This window comes from Diceros bicornis, unplaced genomic scaffold (assembly GCF_020826845.1).
Source record: "Diceros bicornis minor isolate mBicDic1 unplaced genomic scaffold, mDicBic1.mat.cur scaffold_263_ctg1, whole genome shotgun sequence".
Classification (NCBI taxonomy): domain Eukaryota; kingdom Metazoa; phylum Chordata; class Mammalia; order Perissodactyla; family Rhinocerotidae; genus Diceros; species Diceros bicornis.
In genome coordinates this window covers 187497-213924 of record NW_026691139.1, presented here as the reverse complement: position 1 = coordinate 213924, position 26428 = coordinate 187497, and the positions used below count along the sequence as shown (strand labels likewise).

At 43.5% G+C, this 26428-nt stretch overlaps 3 long non-coding RNA genes across 3 annotated transcripts; 2 read left to right on the top strand and 1 right to left on the bottom strand.

The window, feature by feature from the left end:
• The first annotated feature begins 1760 nt into the window (after window positions 1–1760).
• LOC131402770 (uncharacterized) lies at window positions 1761–4798 on the top strand. The gene is made up of 3 exons (XR_009218955.1): window positions 1761–1824; window positions 2558–2649; window positions 4735–4798. It is a non-coding gene; the product is annotated as an uncharacterized LOC131402770 (long non-coding RNA).
• Window positions 4799–5709: 911 nt separating this feature from the next.
• On the top strand, window positions 5710–6970 carry LOC131402771 (uncharacterized). The gene is made up of 3 exons (XR_009218956.1): window positions 5710–5784; window positions 6717–6838; window positions 6940–6970. It is a non-coding gene; the product is annotated as an uncharacterized LOC131402771 (long non-coding RNA).
• An 8763-nt stretch (window positions 6971–15733) lies between these two features.
• Window positions 15734–25139, bottom strand: LOC131402774 (uncharacterized). Its single transcript, XR_009218957.1, has 3 exons — window positions 25080–25139; window positions 18189–18236; window positions 15734–15863 (listed from the first exon to the last, which is right to left on the bottom strand). It is a non-coding gene; the product is annotated as an uncharacterized LOC131402774 (long non-coding RNA).
• Window positions 25140–26428: the final 1289 nt, after the last annotated feature.

Here is a 26428-nt window from a genome sequence, read left to right as displayed (position 1 = left end):
TTCATCCAAGCAGAGCTTGTAAAGGAGATGACTAATAATGAACCTTCTGATTCCTTCGCCGAAGGTTCAGGAACTGTTTCTGTAAAGGGCCAGGTAGTAAATATTTTCAACTTTGCAAGCCATAGGGTCACTGTTGCAACTCCAGTGTTATAATGTGAAAGCAGCCATAGATGTTGTGAATGGATGTGGCTGGGTGCCAATAAAACTTTATCTGTGGACAACAAAATTTGAATTTCATATACTTCTCATGTGTCATGGAATATTATTTTTCTTTTGACTTTCTTTCACCATTTAAAAATGTAAAAACCATTCACAGAAGCACTATTCCCAATAGCCAAAAGGTAAACAGAGCCTAGATGTCTATCAATGGATGAATGAATAATCAAAATGTGACATAGCTATATATTGGAATATTATGCAGCCATGGAAAGGAGTGAAGCAATCCACAAACAAAATAGAGGAAGATTGGCAACAGATGTTAGCTCAGGGTGAATCTTCCTCAGAAAATGAAAATATATATATATATATATATATTTGTTAAATGCCCAATAATCTAAAACATTCTAGTTATTAGAAAATTAGTTAAAAGTCACAGCTGTTACCAACAGGTATCTGATTATCTCCAGACTTCATGCTCCTCATGCAGGGAGAATTGTAGTCCTGGATTTAGGAAGAGCCCTCAGGAGAGAGAGGCTTTCTGTTGTTTTCACTGCACTCCCTGCCCAGAGAATGAGAGTTCCAATGAGACAGGTGAGTATATGCTTTACAGAGACTTTCTCTACCTCTCTGTTATGTCCGTTATTCATCCGAGGAAATATTCTGGATGAGAACTGCAGAGTTGAAATGCTTCCTTAGTCAATTTAGTAATTGACTATTATAACAGGCCACTCTCCTTCTTGAATTAAGTTCATGTATCCTAAATAAAAATCAAATCAGCATTCCAAATCCAGCTATATTTTATAAGAAGGCCATATCATGACTAAGCTTGGGTCATGCCATGTAATTCAGTACTCTAGTCCCTGAAAAGGGAGAAATAATAACCTCGATAACTGCAGAAAAGGACATTTAATTAAATTCAACACGGTTTGTGTATTAAAAAATAAACAGCAACAACAAAAACAACTCTTACAAAATCAGGAATAGAAGGGAACTCTGTCAATCTCATAAAGAGTATTTACAGAGTCAAACTTTATGGTGCAGTGTTGAAATCAAGGATAAGAGAAGAACGTTCATTATCATTGCTTCTACGAAACACACACTGGAGGCCCTGCTTAATGCAATATTGGCAGGAAATGATACAAAAGGAATGATTTATTGGAAGGGATGAAATAAAACTGACATTATCTTCAGCCGCTCCTCGGCTCAGCGGTTCGGGTTCGTCTCTCTCCGATTTCGCGGCCACAGTTCGGCTCTCTCCGTCTCTCCCCGCCAGGTCCCGGGCTCCGCCCACAGCCTGGTCCCCGCCCACAGCCCCGCCTCTAGAGCTGGTTTCCACCCACAGCCCCGCCCCTAGACCTGGTCCCTGTCCCTGGTGCTGACCCAGCCCGCGGACCGGTCTCACATTAACTCTAGAAACTAGACACCTCCCCCGAGGCTGGGGTGCGCGGCCCCGCCCCGCCCCGCCCCCCCCCCCCCCGCGGCCTCAACCTGGAGCCCCCAATCGTCCGTCCTCCCCGAACTTCCCTCCTCCCAGAACGCCCGCCCGAGACCGGAAGCGGAAGCGCGGGCGGCGCCGTGGATGGAGCGGGAGGTGTGCGCGGTGTGTCCAGTCTTCTCGGCGCGGACCGCATTCCCGTGGACCTTCGGCCGAAGGGGCGACGCGCGGTGAGCGGCGGGCGGTCCCGGCTCCGGTCGCGGTCCAGGGAGGGGCCTGGGCCGCGGGCAGCCCCGTCACGGCCCGGCGTCCCCCCGTCCCCCCGGAGCCCCGTTTCCCCGGCTGTTCGCTCAGGGCGCCCGAGGCTGCTGTTCCTCCCGGCTCCGGGCGCCGCCGGCCCCTCCTCAGAGTCCCCGTCACCGTCCTCCGTGTGATTTTGTCCCCAGGGCGCTTATCCGCGTCTGGAGGCGGTGTTTGGGTTGTTACTAATGGGGCGCTCCTGGCATCTAGAGGGGGAGGCAGGGATGCTGCTCAGCGTCCTCCGGGGCCCAGGACGGCCCGACAGAGAATCATCCGGCCCCAAATGTCAGTGGTGCCGAGGTTGGGAAAGCTGCTCCAGGGCCTGAAAATCTCCCCAGCCCTGAATGAAGTGTGGGAATTGTTTACAAGTCAGCGAGTCACTTACAGGGGCCGTAAATGACAAGCTTGTTTAAAGGGTCCAGAGTCACCAAAAAGTCTCTGTCCAGCCAAGTGAGGTGAGCGACACAAGTGCACACAGCACGAAGCTGCTTCCTCCCATCTTGGGGAGCAGGTGACTGGATAGGAATCGGGAAAATCCAGTTTCAGCCAACAGTTACAGTTAAATCAGTAAATACAAAAAAGAAAAGTGAATGAGGTGGTCTTTCCATCCAACACCCTATAAAAGGCCTCAAAAGCTTGTTTGCGCTTTTTTTCCCCCCTCAGACACGAAAAGCATCTGTGGAGCTCAAGTTTGAGGTGAAAGCAGGCTCAGAGTCCACCTGTCCTCGCTGATCCATGGATTTCTGTGTGACCAGGTGAGTACCCTGTCGACCTGGTACCAACAGGTTCCAGCAGCCTCCGCTGTGCAGAAGACCTGCTAGTGGGCTTTCCTGGGCTCAGGTTGTCACCACATGGACACTGAGAGTGAGGGTATCTTAAGAAAAATTATTGATGTTTCATGGATTATATTCAAGGGAAAGATGGTAAGCTGTGTGTGGTTCTGTGTGGTAAATATTTCAGTAAGTACAGGTATATGCAAATAAGAACACATAAAACAAATGTAAATAACTGCAAATGTGTATTATAGTAGAAAATATAGATTTACTTGCATTGCATAATACTCAAAAGTCAAGATTTATATATAATATAAATACAGAAATGTTTTGCGTGTGTATGTAGTATTAGAAGACGTCCCATTAAATATTAGCAGGGATACTCAGCAACATTCCTTAGACCCATTCAACTTGACTTCTAAAGTCCTATAAATCCTCCACAAAAATTTGAAATAAAGGAGCATTCAGGGAAAAAGATGATTGGAACTTCTTTGTATTAATAACAAATTTAACATTGAATTTGCCAGTAGCCAGATTTATTTTGAGCATTTTTTTCTTTATGACATTTCAAATCATTTGGAGGAGTACTAAGCAACACTGTAGATTGCAGGGCAGGGCACTAGTCTCTAAAAAACCTGTCCTCACCACCTTGCCTTCTAAAGGGAATTAACTTTGTTTCTTGAAACTTTTCTGAAATAACAGTCTGGTGATTCACGTTGCAGAGAATCTTGTTAAGTAATTTTGTATTTAGTTGTTGGCCTCTACTAATTGTGTGTGTATGTGTGTGTGCCTTTTTCATTCTAGCTTTCCTGTGATGTTCTTGAGGGGAATGTGTGCTTGTCATGCAATAGATAGTCTTTGAGTTTATAATCTATGGTGACCCACCATCCTCGTTTATTCAGGACAGAGGGGTTTTCCAGGACACAGGACGTTTAGTATTCAAACCAGGGCAGTCCTAGACAAACTGGGATGGTTCCTCATCTGATGAGCCAGGCCCTGGGCCACATGCATGGGGACCTGGAGAACCAGAGAGACCTTGTCCCACCTCCGTGGAATTTATCTTGTATTTGGGAATTTGGATTTTAGACAATTCATGATGAGAGTGATGTGGGAGTTTGGCACAAGGGGACTCAACCTGAGGGGGCAGGGAAGCCCTCTTGAGAAGGACTGATATTTAGCTTGAGAGCTAGAGTTTGGACAGGATTTAGCTAGTTGGAGGGTTAGACTGGAGTGAGGTTGTGGGAGTGTGTTCAAGAGAGCGTTTCAGACAGAGGGACCCGCATGAGGACACCCCTGAAGCAGAGAGCCTGGTGTGTCCATGAACTGAGAAGAGGGATGGCTGAGCCGAGTCAACACAGGGGGAGGGGTGTGAGCCACGCCGGCGATGGGGGACAGGCAGGACCAGATCAGGGGTGACTTGGGACTCTGTTCTAAGACCAGTGGGAAGACTCTGGAGAGATGCGAGTAGAAGGATGATGTGATTAGCGTTTGGTCTAAGCACGTTGGTTCAAATGGATTTCATGGTTAAGAATGTAGACTTAAGAGGCAAGATGGGAGGTGCTGGGAATAAGATTAGGAATAAGATGATTGTTCCCTAGGCCTGGGTGATGGCTGTGGAGTATTAAAGAAATAGAAAGAAAAGACCTTGGAGTGTAGAACCGAGAGAACGTAACGGTACTTTCTTGCCTGCATGTGTCAGATGGCACAGGGCAGTGACTGTTGTCCTCGCTGCTGTCCGTGCAGACCTGCAGGCACCCCCTCATCCAGGTCTGTGTGTTCACCCCTCTTTGTCACTCACAGGCCCCCCTCCACATCCTACAGGAGTCAGGCCTTACTTGTGAGGGGGTTGTCTCACATGGGAGACACCGAGGAGAGCCTCTCCAGACATCAGAGCAGCCCCTTCAGCCTCTCCCTCAGCCTCCTCCCTTCCCCTCTCTCGCTTTCCACACCCAGAAGGACCCCTGCTCAGTATTCCATGTCCCCAGGTTCTCCCTCCCCCAGGCTTGAGAAGGGTGGGGCAGCCACTGGGGTGGACATCATCTGCACCTTCCACTCTGACCCCCGCAGGTCCCGGGCTGGACAGAGAGTGACTCTCCTGGGAGCCGTGCCATGAGACCCAGGGCGTCACCCACCTAGGCTCCCTCACCCTGGACGGGGACAGCCTCTATGTCAGTGGTGAGCGGCTGTGCTACAGCCACACTCTCTCTCCCAGTCAGAGTTCTGTGTTGCCTCCGTTGCTCTAAAGTGAGCTGTGATCCATCTCTCTATGCTCCTGGTCTGGGATCAGTCTTCTCATCACTGTGTGATCACTGGGTCCAGCCACCTTCCATCTCGTTGCCTCCCCCCTGAACACCCCTCCCCTCTTCCCCTCCCCTCTTCCCCTCTCCTCTTCTCCTCTGCTTTCCCCACAAAGCTCCCTACATCCTCCCTCTCCTTTAATCCTTTATGTTCACCCCAACTCTTGCTCAGCTCCTCTCACCTTCTCTCCACAGATTACACCTATGGAGCCGCGGCCCCGACTACCACCAGTGAGTATTCCTGGCCCTGATCTCCTGGGTCCCGTCCACATTTGGGGTTGGGGAGCACTTGTTCTCCTTCACCCGCTGTCCTTCATGAGGGAAGCACCTGGAAGGGCCCTAATTCATCCCTTCTCTCCCTCCCGGGTTCTGGTGGAGAGTCCCAGCCCAGGGTGAGAAAGCCTTAGACACAGACGTGTTCTCCACCACTTTCTGACCCCACGTGGTTTTCACTTTAATTCTCCTAAAGCCCTGCCCTTGGTCTTCCTTTTCCAGGTGTCCCATCCGTCTGTCCAGTGTTCTGCCCGTCCATGTGTCTCTCCTCTGTGTTCAGTCTCTCTGGTCACATATCTCTCTCTTTGGGCTCCTCTCATCCACAGGCTTGCTCATCCCTCTACTCACAGAGTCACCCGTCCCCTCACTCTCATTTATGCTTCACCTGTGAATGGTGGTCCTGGCACAGCCACTGCTGGAGCCCGGGTGAGCCTGGGGGCTCCTCCCACTCTGTCCCTCCCTGAGACAGCCCTCGCCACAGCTCCCGAGCCAGCCACCACGTCCCTGCATACTTCATCATCACCTGTGCCACCAGAAGCCACCACAGGTGTCTGGGGGCCCCTTTTCCTTCCCAAGAGAAGCTCTCCGGCCCCACTCCTCCACCAGCCAGTTGTGATCCAGGAGCTGGGAAGCCAGGGTGTGAAATTCTGGTTTTAGGGCAATCATGCTGATCACAAAGATTATACCGACGGTTCAGTCTCAGGCCAGCCCTCAGAGAGCCCCTAGTCTTGTGAAATTAACACACCATTATAGTACAATGTGGGAGGTTTCGGGGAGAGGCGCCTGGCATGATTTGGAGGGGAAGAGCTTGCTAGAGAAAGTTTCACCAGAATGGAGTCTTTGAGAATAAGTAGGAGGGACCCTGGCAACTAGAGGATGAAGGGTTTTCCTGGCCCAGAGGATTCCATGATCAAAGGCTCCGGCCTGAAACAACATGCCCTATGGGGAGAATTGAAATGAATTTGGGTTGCGTGAAGCATGGAGTTTAACCCGCAGTAGATGGATAAAATGAGACTGAAAGGTCAGCAGGAGCCAGATTGAGTAGAGCCTTGAGTGCCAGGTCAAGAAGGTTGAACTAACACTGAAGGCCATAGGGAGCCATGGGTGGTACTAGAGCAGTGGTGGCCCTAGTGAGGTATTCATTTCAGAAAGATTCTTCTAGTAGTCATGTAGAACATTCTTTAGACAGAGCATCCAGTGAGCCTGCTGGGGTGTTGGTCCAGGTAAAGGAAGTTAACACCTAAGCTGGGACAGGCATGGAGAGAGGGAGTGTATGTGAGGACCGGTGCGCAACTGGAATTGGTGTTACTGGGAGGGAGGAGGAGCTGAGCAGATGTGCTGGTTCTGACTTGGGTGACCACACGGGTGGGTGGTGGTGCCACTGGGAGAGAAGACGACAGATGATAATGAGTGCAGGACTCTGGTGTGGTCTCAGGCCAGCTCTCAGTGATGGCCATCGCTCTCCCTCTTGTCTTGCAGCTTTGGGGCACAACCTGAAGTCCCTCACAGTCACCTTCCCCATCTCCACCCTCCAGTATTCATCAGACAGGAGCAACGGCTCAGCCACGTTCAACTCCACTGAGAGGGTCCTGCAGAGCCTGGTGAGACCCTGGTCCCAGCAGCTCCTGGTGGTTTAAATCCCACCCAGCCCCTCCCCCAATCCCTGTCCCTCCTGCTCCTCCTCCTCCTCCTTCCTCCCCAGCTGGATCCTTGTTCAAGAAGAGCAGCCTGGGCCTCTTCTCCTTGAGTTGCAGACTGATCTCCCTCAGGTGAGACCCTCCCCTGATTAGTTGCCCCTAATGACCACTTTTGCCACCACCCCTCTCTGTCTCGCCCCTGTCCTCCCATTTCCTCCTTCCTGTTCTGGCCCCCACCCCAGAGGTTTCAGGACCTCTCTCTAGAGTCCCCACATCCCTCTCTCCCCAGGCCTGAAAAGAATGGGGAAGCCAGCAGTGTGGACGCTGTCTGCACCTACCATCCTGACCCCGTGGGCCACCATGCCTGTGTGCTGGGAACGGAGAGTCTCCACCTGTCTGCTCTTCCTCTCGGTGGCTCCAGGCTCTGCAGCCCAGAGTTTATCCATCCAGAGAGAGCACCAGCTACATTTCCACATCATCAGCTGGAACCTCAGCAACCCGGAGCCCACATCCTCGGAATACACCGCCCTGCTGAGGGACACCCAGGACCAGGTGGGTTCTCCCCTGTCCCGTCTCTCCTTGCCCTGAGGGCACCGTCATTCCTCCGTCTGACTTACATCTGTTACGTGATTGTTTCAACCCTTCACTTTCCCTGCGTGCCTGGGTTCTCTCAGTGTCCAGAGGTGATGTCCTAGCTGCCTTCCCCATTTCTCACATGGGTAAACTGAAGCTCAGAAAGGGGATTATTGTGCCTAAGGTCACACAGTGAGTTAGGGGCAGAGCCAAGAGTTGAAGTCAGGTCTCCCTTGCCCCAAGGTCTGTGATCTTTCACTGGCTCCAGTGGCCCCCTGCATCTCCAGGAGACCTCCATCTTCTCACCCACTCTCCCTTGTGTTTGTTCTAGGTCACCAAGCTTTAAATGAAATTACATGAGAAATTCAGTTCCTCACTCACACACACTAGCCACATTTTAAGTGCTTGATAACAACATGGGGCTAATAATGAGTGTATTTGGTAGTGCAGGCAAATGTTGACATTATTGCTGAAAGTTCTCTTGGACAGGACCCAGAAGCAGGGAATCTAGAATCAGGGTAGAATTCCAGACACCCTTGTTCATCCCTTGTGTCCTTCCAGGTCGGTCTCCCATGGTAACCACACTGGGTGGACTCACTGTGTACCCAGCCGCCTTGGCACAGAGACTGGATAGAGTTGCCATCTATGAGGAATTCCTGCGGCTGACCAGAAGGGTACCCAGCTGCAGAACTTTACCCTGGACGGAAAGAATGCCCTTGGGGATGGTAAGGCTCCCTGGTCATTGGGGAAGAAAGTGAGGCCTTTCTAGGGACTCTGGAGGCCTGGGGCTGAGAGAACACTGAACTTGCTCAGGCTGGCAGGAGGTGGCATAGTCCCCCAGTCTTTACCCACCATTGAGAGAGAGAAAAGGACACCAGTGTAGTATGGGAGGCCCTCACCTTCTCCTAGACAGCTCAGTGACCTCAAGCTAGTCACCTCCCCTCTACGGACTTTTGTTTCCTTATGTCTGCACTGAGAGCCACTGGGCCCGATGGTCAATGAGGGCCTCCAGCTGTGTGTGAAGCAGACTTACAGGTTTGGGGGTGGATGTGGTTTCTGATCCACAGGCTATAGTTTGCCAAGTCCCGCTCTAGGTGAGCACCAATGCACTAGAACTTTCTGCAGTGGTGGAATGTTCTATATCTGTGCTGTCCAGTGCATAGCTGCATGTGGCTGTTGAGTGCTCGAAAGATGGTATTGTGACTGGTCTTTATTGTTACTGATTTTTAATGTTACTGAGGTTAGAATTTTTATTTTATTTAACTAAAATTAATTTTAATTCAAAAAGAGACTTGTTGCTGCTGCATATCAGACAGCACACCTCTAAGAGGTTGTCTGGGTAGAGGCACAAGTAGGGTGACCTGCACCCCTCCCCCCATGCCCACTCCTTCCTGGAGTTTATGTTGTAGCTGGCAATAACAAGAATAGAGAATTGAAACTTATCAATTATTTGATCTGAACAAACTCATATTTTTAGGGGGTAACCAGAGAAGACTTCCTGCAGGAAATTACATTGTAGGTTAATCCTAGGAAATGAATATTAAGCAAATAGGTAAAGGAGAAGGGGATGATGTGTTTCTAGGCACGGAAGAACAATTTTGAGTGGGAATTTATGAATTTAGAGAGATCACATAGGCTTGCCAACTGTGATGACCCATTCTCCCCCCCGGCCGTCATAAGATAGTCCAACCCAAATTCAGTCCTCTGTGCCCAGAGGTATTAATTTGGTTTAATTTATTACACTTTTGTTCTGTGATAATGGCCTTGGATTTTGTAGCAAAGTGTGCTCACTTTTTAGAGATGGAAAGTAAAATGGGGTGAAACATCATGATGTATACTTGACTTTAATATTTCATTGAAAACATGGGATGAATCAAGGGTGGCAAGTGTTAATAATTTATACATTGATGAAATATTGTTTTAATTGGATGGAATGTACATTGTTAAATCTAGATGATGGATGTTTATGAGACTGTTCCCTTTATTTTTCTATTTTTCTGTGTCTAAAAAGTTTTATTAAAAAGAGTGAAACACACTCACATGGATTCTTCATTTCATTCACTTCCAGAATATTCTCCCAACAGAGATGACACCTTGACTGAGAAGCATGGTAAACCTGCGGGAAACCCCAGCCCATGGTAGGGGGCGAGTATCTTGATGCTGTGCCTCATTGAAGAGAACCATGCGCACAGGGTCTTGGATGATGAGGAAAGTTGGCCAACCCTTGTCAAGGACGGTTGAGGCACAGTGGGGTCAGCAGGAGCCCTGGGGCGATGACAGGAGGTGGCTCACCCCACCACTTGTCTTCCCAGACCTCCCCTTCTGGGCCCTCATCCTCATCTGCTTGGCGGGCCTCCTGGTGCTCATCACAGGCCTGATCTGCTGTCTCCTGGTAAGCCATGACGTGTTGATTGTCTTCTTACCATTGGGTTGTAATCGCTCTTTATATATTATAAGTACACGTCCTTTTCTAGGGATATGTTTTGCAGATGTTTTCTCCCAGTCTGTGCGTGGCTTGCCTTCTCCTTCACAACATGAGTCATTGGGGAAATATAAGTGACAGTCATCATGAGATTCTACCACACTTGAGAATGGCTAAAATTAAAAAGACTGACTATAGCAAGTGTTGTTGAAGATGTCAAGTCACTGAAACTCTCATCGAGTGCTGGTGAAAAATAGCTTGGATGCGTCTTTAATAATTACATACGTCTATCCAGCCATTCCTCTCCTAGGAATCCATCCAAGTGAAATAAACTCATATGTCTATACACAGACTTGTACATACATGTTGATAACAACCTATTTATTCTAGACAAAAACGGAAAACAACCAAAATGTCCATCTACTGGTGAACAGATACACAAAGTGTGGTATATCTCCACGGTGGAATACTATTCAACCATAAAAAAGAATGAATTATTTTTTTTCTTTTTTAATTATTTTATTGAAATTATAAAGGGTGTTAACATTGTGTAATTTCGGGTGTTCATTATTATTTGTGAATTTCTGTATAGACTGCATCATGCTCACCACCAGTAGTCTAACTATTATCCATCACCATGCATATGTGCCCCTTTAACTCTTTCACTCAATGCCCAGCCCCCGTCCCCTCTGGTAACCATTAATCTGTTCTCTTTATCCCTGTGTATGTTTATCTTCTGCGTATGAGTGAAATCATGCATATTTGATTTTGTCTGGCTTATTTCATTTAACATCCTACCCTCAAGGTCCATCCAGGTTGTTGCAAACACGATGATCTTGTCTTTTTTTTCTGGCTGAGTAGTATTCCATTGTATATAATACATACCACGTCTTCTTTAAGCATTCATCTGTAGCAGGGCGCTTGGATTGCTTCCATGTTTTGGCTATTGTGAATAATGCCGCAGTGAACACAGGGGTGCATAAATCTCTTTGAATTGTTGATTTCAATTTCTTTGGATAAATACCCAGTGGTGGGATAACTGGAAGGTATGCTATTTCTATTTTTAATTTTTTGAGAAATCTCCATAGTGTTTTCCCTGGTGGCTGCGCCAGTTTGCATTCCCACCAGCAATGTGTGAGCGTGCCCTTTTCTCCTTATCCTCTCCAACATTTGGTACTTTTTGTTTTGGGAATTTTAGTTATTGTGACAGGTATAAGGTGATCTCTCATTGTAGTTTTGATTTGAATATCCCTAATAATTAGTGATGTTTTACATCTTTTCATGTGTCTGTTGGCCTTCTGTATATCTTCTTTGGAAAAGTATCTGTTCGTATCCTCTGCCCATTTTTAGATTGGATTATCTGTTTTTTTTGTTGTTGGGTTGTATGAGTTGTTTATATATTTTGGAGATTAACCCCTTGTCAGATACATGATTTGCAAATATTTTCTCCCAGTTGGTGGGTTGTCTTTCCTTTTTTTTTTTTTTTTTTTTGGCAAAGAAGATCAGCCCTGAGCTAACATCCATGGTAATCCTCCTCTTTTTTTCTGAGGAAGACTGGCTCTGAGCTAACATCTATTGCCAATCCTCCTCCTTTTTTTTTCCCCCCAACATACCAGTTGACAGTTGTATGTCATAGTTGCACATCCTTCTAGTTGCTGTATGTGGGACGCGGCCGCAGCATGGTGGGAAAAGTGGTGCGTTTGTGCGCGTCTGGGATCCGAACCTGGGCCGCCAGTAGCAGAGCGCGCACACTTAACCACTAAGGCTCGGGGCCGGCCCTGTCTTTTCGTTTTGTTCATCGTTTCCTTTGCCTTGCAGAAGCCTTTTAGTCTCATGTAGTCCCATTTGTATATTTTTTCTTTTCTTTCCCTTGCGTGAGTAGACATGGTATTGGAAAAGATGCTGCTAAGATCGATGTCAAAGACTGTACTGCGTATATTTTCTTCTAGGAGTTTTATGGTTTCAAGTGTTAGATTCAAGTCTTTTATCCATTTCGAGTTAATTTTTGTGTATGGTGGAAGATAATGATCTACTTTCATTCTTTTGCATGTGGCTGTCCAGTTTTCCCAACAGCATTTATTGAAGAGACTTGCCTTTCTCCATTGTATGATCTTGGCTCCTTCGTCAGAGGTTAACTGACCACAGATGTCTAGTTTTCTTTCTGGGCTTTCAGTTCTGTTCCATTGATCTATGAGTCTGCTTTTGTGCCAGTACCATGCCATTTTGATTACTATAGCTATGTAATATATTTTCAAGTTAGGATTGTGATGCCTCCAGCTTTGTTCTTTCTTCTCAGGATTGCTTTGGCTGTTCGAGGTCTTTTGTTATTCCATATATATTTTAAGATTCTGTGTTCTATTTCTGTGAAGAATGTCATTGGAATTCTGATTGGCATTGCATTGAATCTGTAGATTACTTTAGGTAATATGGACTTTTTAACTGTGTTTATTTTTCCAATCCATGTGCATGGAATATCTTCCCATTACTTCAGGTCATCATTGATTTCTTTCACTAATGTCTTATAGTTTTCATTGTATAGGTCTTTAACCTCTTTGGTTAAATTTATCCCTAGAGACTTTTTTCTTTTTGTTGCAATTGTAAATGGGATTGTATTCTTGAGTTCTCTTTCTGTTAGTTCATTATTAGAGTAGAAATGCAACTGATTGTGGTAAGTTGATTTTGTACGCTGCAACTTTGCTGTAGTAGTTGATTATTTCTAATAGTTTTCTGATGGATTCTTTATGGTTTTTTCTATTTACAATCATGTCATCTGCAAACAGCAAGAGTTTCATTTCTTCCTTTCCAATTGGGATTCCTTTTATTTCTTTTTCCAGCCTAATTGCTCTGGACAAAACCTCCAGTACTATGTTGAATGGGATATGTCCTCTTGGTGGAAAGTCCCCTTTATCATTATATACTGCCCCTCTTTGTCTCTCATAGTCTTTTTTATCTTGAAGTCTGCTTTGTCTGATATAAGTTTGGCAACACCTACTTTCCTTTATTTGCCATTTTCTTGGAGTATTGTCTCCCATCCATTCATTCTGAGCCTGTTTGTTTTTAGAGCTGATATGTGTTTCCTGGCAGCAGCATATCGTTGGGTCTTCTTTTCTAATCCACCCCACCACTCTGTGTCTGTTGATTGGAGAATTCAATCGATTTACATTTAGAGTGATTATTGATACATGAGGGCTTAATCCCACCTAATCTATATTTCCATTGTTCCTCTTCCTTTGTGTTTCTGACTACCATTTCATTTTGGGGGTTTTCTGTGGCAGTTTTCTCTATTTTTATGATCCAAGGCTCTGCTCTGATTTTTTGTTTGCTGGTTACTCTGAGATTTGTATGAAGATCTCATAGATGAGACAGTCCATCTTCTGATAGCCTCTTATCTCCATTAGCCTAAGCAGGTTCCATCCCTTTCCTCTTCTCCTTCTGAGTTATTGTTGTCACAAGTTATTCATTTTTGTGTTGTGCATTTGTGACTAAGTTGAAGTGTTTATAGTTACTTTTGATGCCTTCCTTCCCTTCTTCTTTTAAGTTATAATTAAGTATTTGCTACCCTGTTGTGAAACAGAGCTGTAGCTTTCTGATTCTGTCTATTTATCTCTTTGCTCAAAGCTTTGTAGACATTTGCCTTCTTTTTGTTTCAGGTGTGAGGGCGTTCTTGATCATTGCTTGTATGGGAGATCTCGTGGCGATGAACTCCCTCAGCCTTTGTTTATCTGGGAAAACTTTTATTTCTCCATTGTATCATAAGGATCATTTCACTGGATAGAGTATTCTTGGCTGAAAGTTTTTTTCTTTCAGTATTTTTAATATATCATTCCATTCTTTCCTTGCCTGTAAAGTTTCTGCCAAGAAATATGCTGAAAGCCTGATAGGGGTTCCTTTGTAGGTTATTTTCTTCTGTCTTGCTTCCCTTCACATTTTTTCTTTGTCATTGTCTTTTGCCAATTTTACTATTATACGCCTTGGAGAAGGTCTTTAAGCATTGATGTAATTAGGCGTTCTGTTGGCTTCATGTATTTGTAAGTCCGGTTCTTGCCCAGGGTTGGGAAGTTCTCAGCTATTATTTCTCTGAACAAGCTCTCTGCTCCTTTCTCCCTCTTTTCTCCCTCTGGAATACGTATAATTCTTAGGTTGCTTTTATAATTGCGTCATATATTTCTCCAAGAATTCCTTCATTTTCTAAAAATCTGAGTCCTTTCTCCTCGTCCACTGGAAGCATTTCTATATTTCTATCCTCTAAATCACTTATTCTTTCAACCTTGATATCAGCTCTATTTTGTAAGGATTCTAGATTCTTTTTTATCTCATTAATTATGTTCTTTATATCCAGAATTTCTGCTTGTTTTTTTTTAATAGTTTCAGTCTCTTTGATGAAGTATTCTTTTTCCTCATTAATTTTATTCCTGAGTTCATTGAACTGTCTGAACATTCTTGTAACTTGGTGAGTTTCTTTATGACAGTTATTTTGAATTCTCTGTCATTTAGATTGTAAATTTCTGTGACTTCAAGGTTGGTTTCTGGAGATTTGTCATTTCCTTCTGCTCTGAATTGTTACTGTAGTTTCTTATGGTGTTTGATGAACTTATCTTTTGCCTGCGTATTTGTGGTAGTATCAGGTCGCAGACTGGTGAGGGTGGGCCTCTTTACATAGTCTATGGAATTGAATGCTAATCTCTTCCACAAACAGCCGTGTGAACACATCCAGAAATAATGCTTAACTAGCTTTCTGGGCATCCCTTAGCTCTGTCAAGTTGACACCTGAAATTAACCAAAAAGGGTCAAGTTACAGAAGTGAGATGGGGGGATCTTTCACTGGGTCAGGAAGGAAAAGGACTGAGGTGGTTTTGGAAGGATCTGGAATTTTCTGGACTTTCTCGAAGAGCTTTGATAGAGCAGTCTTAGCAGTCATGGAGAAGGAAGCCTATTTCAGAGGGTCAAAGAGTGACTGAGAAACGGAAGGGCAGAGAGGGAGTGGAGGTGGACAACTGTGCCTTGTGCCTCCTGACAACGGCCTCTGGATTTAACACAGTGATGGCTCCCTCCCAGAGCCCACAGCTTTGGTGTGGGCTGACTCCTCCCTAGGACTGGGGTGTTCTAATTCCTCAGTGTGAGCTAATCTGCGTATTCCAAATCCCCAATGTCCTAGCAATGGGGTGTCAAATGGCCCTCTCTGGTCCAGCAGGATCCAGGCACAGGACCCTTTATGGAACAGGAAGAGGATCCGGGTATACACGGGGTTCTTACCTGCCAGACCTGGAGTTCTGGGGAGTGGAGCTGAGTGAGGCCACAGCGTAGGAGCCGCTGACAGGGTTTGAGGCCACCTGGGAGGAGAGCAGAGGAGGGGTGGGCATCAGGGACGGTCAGGACAAGACCTGCCCCCTCATTTGTATGCTGCATCTCTGTGCCTGGACACAATCTGCTCCTCAAGTCTCGTTACCAAGAGCTGATTTCTTCCCTCATCGACTCTTTTCTTCCTTTTTCTTACATTGTTAAATTATTTTAAGTTAAATTTAGCTGGGTTTTCTCTCCCATACATTTAAAATTATTCCTTACTGATTCTTAGGTGGAGACTATGATTTCAGTGAGTTACAATGAAAAATGAAGGAGTTCAGGGGTGATAACTGTGGACCTGAGAAATTTAAATGATGGCATCGGGCATGGTCCATGATCTTCAGGACAGCCATATGATAAGCCACATGATAATCAGAATTTTTAAGACAAGGTACTGTTAGGTTTTATGGTGTGAGTGAGAACAAAGGGAGAGGCCTACAATTGACACACAGTTTACCAACAGCAGAGAACCCTCCCTCACCTCTTCCAGCTCCTGGTGGTTCCTGCTTCCCTGCCTTGTGGCAGCAGATCTCCAATCTCTGCCTACGTCTTTCACATGATCTTCTTCCCTCCATGTCTCTGTGTCCTCATCTCTTCTTATAAGGATGCCAGTCACTGAATTGAGGGCCCACTCGTTTAATCTTCTCAGCAATCCTGGAGGTAGATACTGTTGTTATCCTCATTTTATAGGGAGCCTCAGAGGGATAAGTTAACTTGTCTAAGACTGTACAGCTAGGCAGAGGCAAAAATCAAACCCTGACCATTTGGCCCCAGCAGCCATACTGTTAGCCATCTTGCTGCACTGCCTTATAAGTGAGCATGGGTGAAAGGCTCTTCAAAAGTTGGGAGGAATTCCTGATCAGATAAAAACATCCTAGCTACATCATGTGAAATATTTCAATTATTTATTTAGATTCTGCATTTTTATCTAACTCTGGGAGCTAGTGAAATGGTCTCCCTTAGTGCTGTAATATTCCAGCTGAATCAGGTGAGCCATGAAAAGCAGAGTGCCCATCTCTAAACTGCTCACATTTCCAATAAAAGGAGCATCCATTTGAGTTGGCTTTTTTGGAGAGAAGAAATACCTTCAAGCTCCACTGAAGAAAACTTCAAGCAAGAAGACAGATGTGTGCCTAGTGTGCAGTGGCTTTGGCTGTGGATTTGAGCCATGTCAGGAGAGGTGGTGGAGCTGTGAGCGGAAGAAGCCCCACGGCAGGAGAGGCACCAGACGAAGACACCCCAGCGTTACACGGTGGGAAGTGTTCCATCCTGAGAGGACAGCCTGCAGCTCCCAGGATCTGAGTAGTATTCATAAGACCAAGGCAGCCACTGTAGAGCCCAGGCTTATCTCCAAGGGGTGAAGTGACCCGTGTTCTGGAGGGGACACCTGGTTAAAATAAACATCCTGGCAAGGGGAAAGGAGTCATAAGACTATCCTGAAGTGCCCATATTTAAAGAGGAAATGACTTAGGTTGGAATTGCCAGGAAGCAGATCCTGAGACAAGGATTTGAGTATAAGTAGTTTATGTAGGAGGTGGTCCCAAAAATCCCAGATAGAGGAGAGAGGAAAGTGACAGGGCCGATAAAGAGTGTGACTGAGTAGGTTACCTCTGTGAGCAGCTGGAGCTCAGTCCCCTTGGAAGACTGTAGAACATGCCTCAGAGTTATTGCACACGGGGGTGGGAAAGGGAGGCGTTTACCGTTCCCCTCCCGTCTGTCACTGACTGAGTGTTGTGCCTGGCTCCACTTCTGGCAGCTGCACAGCAGCGAGGGAAGTGCTCCGGCCAGGAGGCATGGGTGCTTGTAGGAGGACACTGTGGGCATGTACTGGGGTGGTGAGGGCCTCAGGGATATGGGCCTGGCCCTGTCATACTCGCTACAGGAAAGAACAGTAGGGGAAGGGGGTGAAGGAGTTGGGTTCTTACTTAAAGTTGTCTGTATAAGCCTCAGTTTCTTACCCTTGCTAGCCCACAGTGCTTCCTTCACCAACAGTCCCCTTGAATCACTGCTCAGTTATACACAGTGCACAAGAATCTCCCTAATGTGGGGCTCTGAGCGGTTGCCCAGGTTTCTAATACCAAGCCATTGTGCCTTCATGGGGATGGTGACCCCTCAGCTCTGCCATCCTCAAAGATGTGACTTCATTTGACCCAGAGCGACGACAAGTCGAAAGGTAGTCTCTCTGTGTTCAGCTGGACCTCTTTTATCTTAATAGCTTTTAATTCATGTGTGTTTCTATTCAGAAAACAATTAGAAATTAAACTGAATACACAAACAGTTTTTCAAGTCCTGGCCCTAAAACTAGATCTGCAGGCCTGTTTTCAGGAGAGGGTAGTAACTGCTCTTCTCTCCAGGCTCGCTAGACCATGAGCTCCCGTGGGGCAGGGCCCAGGGCCCCTTCCCCTGCTACACCTGGTGAGTGAGAATGGCCCGCTGACTTCAAAGAGGGAGAGGAGACAGCTGTTCTCTTTGAGCCAGGTGTGCATGCCTCCCATTTCACATGGAGTTAGAGGGCAAATGAAGTTTGAACTCTCCACATCCTGCTTCCTTTTAGGGGTGCCTTCCAGGTGGGTAGTGGGGAATGTGGCTCAGATTTACAGCTAACACTTACATTGGTCTTACTGTGTTTCAGGTACTAAGGTCTTTATATATGTGTGTATATAAATATTTATAAATATACACACAAACATAAACATATACACACTCTCATTGCAACAACCTTACAAAGTAAGAACTATTTTTGTACCCATTTTACAGATTAAGAAACAGAATCCAAAGAAGTTAGGTAACTTGTTCCCAGGTCACACAACTGGTCGGTAGAAGAGCAAACCTCAGCAGACGGGTTCAGAGCCTTAATTAATAAATATATCTACTCACTTTTCAGTTACTGGAAGAAAGATTTCACTTAGGAAAATGATCTTTCTTTAAGGGATTTAGCTTCTCTCGTAGTCAAGAAAGAAAATAACAATAAAGTCTTACCTTTTGTGGAAATGTTTGGCTACCCAACTATCGTTCCTTTCGCCTTCTCTGTGGTGAAATTATGGGACAAGTGTGTTAGGTGTCAAGGCTCTTACAAGCGAGAAAGCTGTGTTCATACATATAGGTGCACATCTTACAGTGGAGTGATGGGGAAGAGAGGAAAAGTGAACGAGAATGGGAAAAGGAAACATAAGTCGATTTTGCATGAGGCAGATAAATTTTGTGAGTAACAGTTTCTTTTCTCCTTTTGATAGTACAAGGGATTACAGAAGCCTCCACAGGAGAACAAATATTGATTTCTTGTTCTTTAGAAGACTTTCCAAATTTTGTGTACTTATGTTCTATGAAATACTGTATTAGTAGAAAAGGACAGCCTGCTTCATATAGTCTGAAAAAAAATGTTAGTGCCTAGAACTTTTTTTGGAAAGGAATCTAGCAATAACCATCACAGTTAATAGCCATATATACTTTATCCCAGCAATCCAACTTTTGGTAATCTATGCTCTAGGAATAGAAGCTCTAGTTAATTTAATAATGTTAATATAGTGAAAAAAAACTTAAATATATGAGGAAGGAATGGACAGGTGGTTAATCCATTTTAGGAAAAAGGAGCCTGCCTGTGGATGAGATTGCTTTTTTAATTGTGGTAGAGTATGAGTTGCTTTTATCTTTACTCAGGTCTCTCAGAATTAGAAAATGGAGTTGGTGTTCTGTCTCTCTGTGGTAATTCTTTAGTGAACAGGGAACTCTAAGAGACATAGTTATATCCTGAGTCACCCTATTTGGGAATTTCCGAGCAGATACAGGGCATATTAAACTGTATTATAAAAGAATGAGCAGTTACCTTGATATTCTCAGACACTTGTTAAGCTTCTGTTCTTTACTTGAAACCAAGACTTAACTTGTATTGTTTTGATGAAGGCAGTTGCTTTGGCCTAGAGGTATTGGGGAAAATGTTGAACAAAAAATGTTCCATCATTTTTTGAAAATCACCTACTGGTACAATTTAGGAATGCTGAATTTCTCCTGAAGCTTCTGTCTGCTTTTCTACTCTTCCCATTTACCCTACAGGGACTTGGTTTTATTTATCAGGTACAAGTTCCATTTAGAGTCTATTTTAGTAGATCTGGTTTTGTACTGGTTGTATTTAGTAAGAAATTAGACATAGACTTCAGATTCATTATTAGGGATTTTTATTTATTTTTTCCAAAAAGCTATGGTTCAGTAACACAATTTGAGTTTAAATGATTCAGTTTTGAGAATTGTAGCATAAGAAATGGGCACTGGAGTGCTTGTGTCTGGGTTTGAATCCTGTGACAGAGAGCAAATTGTTCAACCTTGCTAAATCTTGTAAGAGTGGGGATAATAATAATGGTTGTTTTGAAGATTAAAAAAGGTAATAGATATCTGCTTGACATCTGGTAAGTGCTTGACAAATGTTCACTGATCTTGTCACCACCACTCTTACCACTGTCACCATCATCACCATCTTTGTTCTCCACTAGGTTAGCCATACTTTGGTCCTGGCTTCTTGCCGCTGATCTAGGATAGTGGAGAGGCCAGCTCTGGGGATAGAGAGGCTAGCTATGAATTAAAGAAATGGGAGGTAAAGCCCCATGGTGGTAACAACTCGTAATATATTGATTTTATAGTGATTTATCCTACAAAATAACTTAGAATACATCCTTTGAAGCCTCAATTTAATGGCTCCATTTTAAAATTTAGATAGTTCCAATGACTATTGGATTTAATGGCCAGAGACATCTCTTTGTGGCCTCAGTTGAGAAAATTTGGTTGTGTCTATAATCTATCACAGTGGCAAAAAGGAAAGAACAGTTACAAATCACATTGGTGTGGTGTCTTAGTTGGCTCAGGCTGCCATAACAAAATACTACAAACTGGGTGGCTTAAACAACAGAAATGTATTTTCTCCCTCTTCTGGAGGCTGGAAGTCCAAGAGCATGGTGCCAGCAGGGTTGGTTTCTGGTGAGGCCTCTCTCCTTGTGTTGCATGTGGCCACCCTCCTCTGTGTCCTCATATGGCCTCTCCTCTGTGCCTGTGCGTGGAGAGAGAGCGATCTCTGCTGTCTCTTCCTCTTCTAAGGACACCAGTCCTATCAGATTAGGGCTCCACCCTTATGACCTCATTTAACCTTAATGACCTCCCTAAAGGCCCTGTCACATTGGGGATTGGAGCTTCACCATAAGAATTTGGGGCCAGCACAATTCAGTTTATAACACATGGTAAAGTAAAATAATTCCTTCAGGATTGTTATATGTGTTTTTATTAAGGGATATTTTTGAAATCTTCTTAATGTAATTTAAGGACTTGTTTATGTGGAAACTAAAAAGTGATAATTATACTGTGTGAAAAGCTGAAAATTTAGTCTGACAGCTCTGTTTCCATTCTACATTCACCTTGATGCTTCCCAATTCCCTTGTCTGGGGAAAAAATATATTAAGAAAAAATTAAAATTTCCTCAGCATATTGTAAAACGAAGTATAACAAATATTTTTTCAAAGTACAGTAGTGGTCAAGATCCTCTTGCTTTGAAAATTCCGGTTAGTAATTATTAACCGAGACATCATTACAATAATTCTAAACTTGCTGATATCTCCTTATATATGTCCCCTCTTTTCCTCCAGCAAAGAGGAATGCCTGATTGAAGAAGTTACCTTCTGTTCCTTAATAAGTATTTTCAGTTGTGTTTGTTTGCTTTGCTATCACTTTCCCCAACTCTCAATATTTTTTAAGAAATTGCAGATGGGTAACTGTGACAGGAAAAGGAAGAACTGAACTAAAATCTTTGATTATAGATTTACCTCAAGCACTCAACTACAGAAAGTAATAGGAAGGCGTAAAAAAGTTGATCATTATGTCAGATCCTTAAATTCTGATACACGGTCCTTCTTTCGGCAATAACATCTGTCTCTCAAAAACTTGTCAATTCCTACTATTATTCTAGTGTCAACAATAATGTGAAACGCGACGTTCTCTCTTCAGCTTCCCTGGTTCAGAAACTGCTTTGAGAAGACACATAATTATGTTCAGAATTTTAAGATTCAAGACCACCCTATTTCCTGTTGCTAAGCACACAAACTGACCGACTATTTTAAAAAAGAAAAGAGACGCCTGTCTTTGTGCCTGTTCTCGGCAAGTGGGAAATCTGCCAACCTGCAAAAGCCCAGCTTGTATTTTGCTAGAGCCAATACTTTACTTTGCAAATGTTGAGCCCGTTCAAATGTAGCATTACCTTATGGTGAGCAGGAGTTAATTTTTGCAGATTTCTTGTACATTTTTTGTTATAAAAGTTTAAAGTATTGCTGGTGGGAATGTAAAATGGTACAGCCACTTTGGAAAACAGTTTGGCAGTTTCTCAGAATGTTCAACATAGTTACCATGTGACCCAGCAACTCCACACCTAGGTATATACTCAAGAGAGGTAAAAACATATGCACACAAAATCTTATGTGCAAATTTCAAAGCAGCAGTATTCATAACAGCCAAAAAGTGGAAACAACTCAAATGTCCATCATCTGATAAATGGATGAACAAAATGTGGTATATCCATGCAATGGAATATTATTTGGCCGTTAAACGGAAGTACTTATAACTGCTACAGCATGGATAAACCTTGAAAACGTTATGCTGAGTGAAAAAAGCCAGTCAGGGGCTGGCCCAGTGGTGTAGCGCTTAAGTACACGCGCTCTGCTTTGGCGGCGCCGGGTTCGCAGGTTTGGATCCCAGGCACAGACCTATGCACTGCTCATCAAGCCATGCTATGGTGGCATCCCATATACAAAACAGAGGAAGATGGGGACAGATGTTAACTCAGGGCTAATCTTCCTCAGCAAAAAGAGGAAGATTGGCAACAGATGTTAGCTCAGGGCCGATCTTCCTCACCAAAAAAAAGAAAAAGAAAAAAGCCACTCAAAAAAGACCACCTATTACACCTATTGTATAATTTTATTGATAAGAAATGTCCAGAAGAGGCAAATCTTTAGAGACAGAAGGTAAGTGGTTGCTAGGGCTGGAGGTTGGGGAGGATGGGGAGTGATTGCTAAAGGGTATGGAGTTTCTTTCTGGAATGATGAAAATGTTCTAAAATTGATTGTGGTGATAGTGGCACAGCTTTGTGAATAAACTAAAAAACTGCTAAACTATATAGTTTAAAAAGATGAATTGTATGATCTGTGAATTATGTCTCAATAAAACTGTTTTTAACAGTTTAAATTAAGTTAAATTTGTTAAATTGGAAAAAAAAAAGCCAAGAAGACAATGTTCATTTTCCTGGCATAATCCTGTACAAACAGATTTTGGGTAATTTCTTTTTCCTGTGTTTAGATTGATCTTTACATAGGTATAAGCATACTGAATATATAATTTTTTTTTCATTTACCATATTTAAGCATTTCCCTTGATGTGACATAGTCTTCATTTGCCTCATTTTTATGACTTCCTAGTCTTGCCTGTTTTGTTGTCATATAGGTCGCTTCCAACTTTTCATGATTATAAATAATGCTGCAAATGAACTTGTTTGTCCACGTAGCTTTTTTTTTCTGTTAGGTTTATTTCCTTACAATGTTTCCATGTAGAATTATAGAATCAAAGGCAACAAGGATATTTAGGACCCTTAATGTCTGACTCTTTTCCAAGAGGATTCTGCCTGTTTATTCTGCTACCAAGAATGCAAGAGCTTCTGTTTTACCTATCATTCATCAATACTGGGGGTTATAATTTTTTAAGTGAACTTTTCATTCCAGAATAATTTTAGGTTTGCAGAAAAGCTGCAAAGATAATATCAAGATTTCCCTTGAATCCCTTACTCAGTGTCCGCCATTGTTAACCTCTTACATTATAGTGCCACACTTGTCAAATCTAAGAAACCAACATAGGTACATCACTATTGACTAAACTCCAGACTTTATTCAGATTTCACCAGTTTTTCTATTAATGCCTCTTTGCTGTTCCAGGACCCAGTCCAGGATTGAGTGTTATAATTTTAATTTTAAAAAATTTAATGTAATGGGTATAAAATGATATTACATTATTGTCAGTCTTGTTTTTTGTTTTTTTAAGCCAAGTTTTTAAGGGAATATTTCTAACTATTTTGTTTGATAGGAGAAAGATTGGAAGTTAATTTCCCTCCCAATAAACTTAGTTTATCAGGGCTGGCCCGGTGGCACAAGCGGTTAAGTGCGCGCGCTCCGCTGCAGTGGCCCGGGGTTCGCTGGTTCGGACCCCGGGCGCGCACCAACGCACAGCTTCTCAAGCCGTGCTGTGGCAGCGTCCCATATAAAGTGGAGGAGGATGGGCATGGACGTTAGCCCAGGGCCAGTCTTCCTCAGCAAAAAGAGGAGGATTGGCAGACGTTAACTCAGGGCCCATCTTCCTCACAAAAGAAAAAAAAAAACTTACTTTATGAAAGTATTATTCCTGTCACTTAAAAACTAGAAACACACTTCTGTGGTCTTCCTGCCGAAAATGCATTACCGGAATGTAACGATGAGGAAACATCAGTCAAACACATATTGAGAGACAGTCTACAAAGTAGCCAGCCTATATTCTTAAAAAGATGTCAAGGTCAAGAATGACAAAGACAGACTGAGGAGCTGTTCCAGATTAAAAGAAATTTAAGAGACATGACCCTAGATTGGATCCTGAACCTGGAAAAAAGTTGGCTACAAAGGAGATTATTGGGCCAATTGACAAAATCTGAATGTGGACTGTGGAATGAAAAATAAGATTGTATCAATGTAAAATTTCCTGATTTTAATCATTGAACTCTGCTCATGAAAGAGAATGTTCCTGTGGACATTTGGAAATACATACTGAACTGTTTAGGGGGAGAGAAGGAAGATGTCTGTAACTTACCTTCAAATGGTTCAGGAAAAAATAGTATGCATATATATAAACATACTCACATGCATGTATGTAGAGGGAGAGAGAATGATAAAACAAATGGGGCAAAACATAAACAATTGTTAAATCCAGCTAAAGAGTATTAGGGAAGTTTCTTGTATGATTCTTGCAACTTTTCTGTAAGTTTGAAGTTATATCAAAATAAAAAGTTACCCCTCTCCCCCTCCAAAAAAGTAGAACTTTTTTCCCTATTGAGTCTCCTAAATAATTTTCTATTTATTCCTATTGGGTCTCAGCAGATCCTCAAATACAAGTTGCCTCTTTTGATCCTTATGGGGGAATAATGCACCAGACTGATTTTTATGCATAATTAAGGGTAATCTTTTTATAACTCCTGATTTATTACATGCCACTAAAATATAATGTTCTCATTAATTAGTGTATTACTAGAGTTTGTTGAGGACCCAGAGTTCCATATTCTAAAAAGTCTGGAATTCTTGGCAAAATGGCACTTAATAACTACTTGGTATCACAGAGAATTGTAACTTCTCCTGTTTTTAGGAAGTACCCACTGTTAACCGTGCTTTTTTGAATTGGTCATTGTTTTCAGTTCCTGTGGTTACGGAAGCGTTTACTGTAAGTTAAATCATGGTTTTGTGCTACTTTTGTTGATCGCACCGGTTACCGTTTAGACTGTTGTTGTTTCTCTCCAGTTCTTGGCTCTCTGCATTCTTTGTCCAGTGGAAATGGGCCTGGAGTCTTCTGCCTCTCTTAGTGGGTCAGAGGAGTTTGAGAACTACTGGTTGCAAGGAGTAACTCAAGGCACTTCCTTTGGCCCTCCCAGGTGGCTTTCTCATCTCTGAGACAGGCCTACACCTTTGCTTTATGTCTTGGCCTTTAACAGACCAACAAAGACGGAGGGACTGCTGTGTACTCCCTGAGCTGGGTTAGTAATTTCTCTGGTATTGGTTCATCAACACTCCCTAAATGGGTCTTGAAAGTGAAATATCCAAGGCCTTCCAAACTCACAAGTCTGGTCACTGATTTGCCTCAGGTCTTCACTAAATGACCGCTATTGTGTACCTACTCTGAGTCCTCACATGCAGCTAGCTGAAGCTCAAGCACAGTAGCACATCACTTGGAGCCATCTTTATAAATAACTTATTTTGAGAATAGGAAAAATGAAAGTAGTTGTTACATTAGGGTACTGGTAATAGGTGATTTTTGCCTGTTTTAAAATTTGTCTTCGTTATTATATCAGCTTTTCAATTACAAAAGGAATAGAAGACACATTGTATCACAAATACTGTTCATATTGATAAATCAGAATGTTGATTAATATAATTTTGCTAATTAAACCATATGGTATAATGGAAAACGCTTAGTAATGACGTAATGGCCTCTTTGGATGGTGAAATTGCAATATCCTATAAGGCAATCTTGACCCAACAATTTTATTTCTAGGAAGCTGTCCCACTAATATTCTCACGTTTGCAGATAGACATACACTCAAGGATATTGTTGCAGCATGGTTTGCAGTGGTAGATGGTGGGAAACAAACCAAGGTCCATCAAAATGAGACTGGTTAAATAAATTATGGTGCATCTATAGAACAGGATAATATGCAGCTGTTAAAATTGCAATATAGTCTCTTTGCCAGTCCAACAAGTAAGAAACTTAGAAGTCACCACTCCATCCTAACAAGTAAAAACACAAACAAACCAAAAAATCAGCAACTCTTCTTCAGTCTGTCAGAGAAGTGAGATCATAGGGCAGTCCACTACTCCTAAAATTGGAGGGACTGCCAGGTGCATAGAGAAATCACAACTTACCAGAACAGAGCTGAAACCTCTACAATAACCAGTGCTGAGGGAGAGAAACCTCAACTGTAACTGACAAATTGCTGGAGGCTCAGTGTAAATAGGTTCAAGAGATTAAAAACTCCAGGGGGACTAGTCATAGGGAGACTCCCCTCTTTTGTGAGTTTACAGGTCCTCACAGTGAACATCGGAGAAAAATTCCCTCATAATTCAGGTAGAGGAATGGGGAAAAGGAACCATTTTTGAAATGCACTAGAGCATTCTGTTCTTAGCAGTATCTGCCCTCAGGAGAAGCTATTTAACCAGAACCTAACTGATCTAGGGGAAGGGAAATACCCAACTCCAGAAGGCCCTAGGCTTCTATGTGGAGAAAAGGAAATAACCAATTCCAGCCCCTTCTAGCCTTGAACCTAAAATTGCTCTAAAAAGATGATGTCTTAAAAATCAATTGACTTAGATGCATGGATTTATTTCTGGACTCTCAGTTCTGTTTCATTCATCTGTATGTCTGTCCTTATACCAGTACAGACTAGAATTACTCTAGTTTTGTAGTAAGTT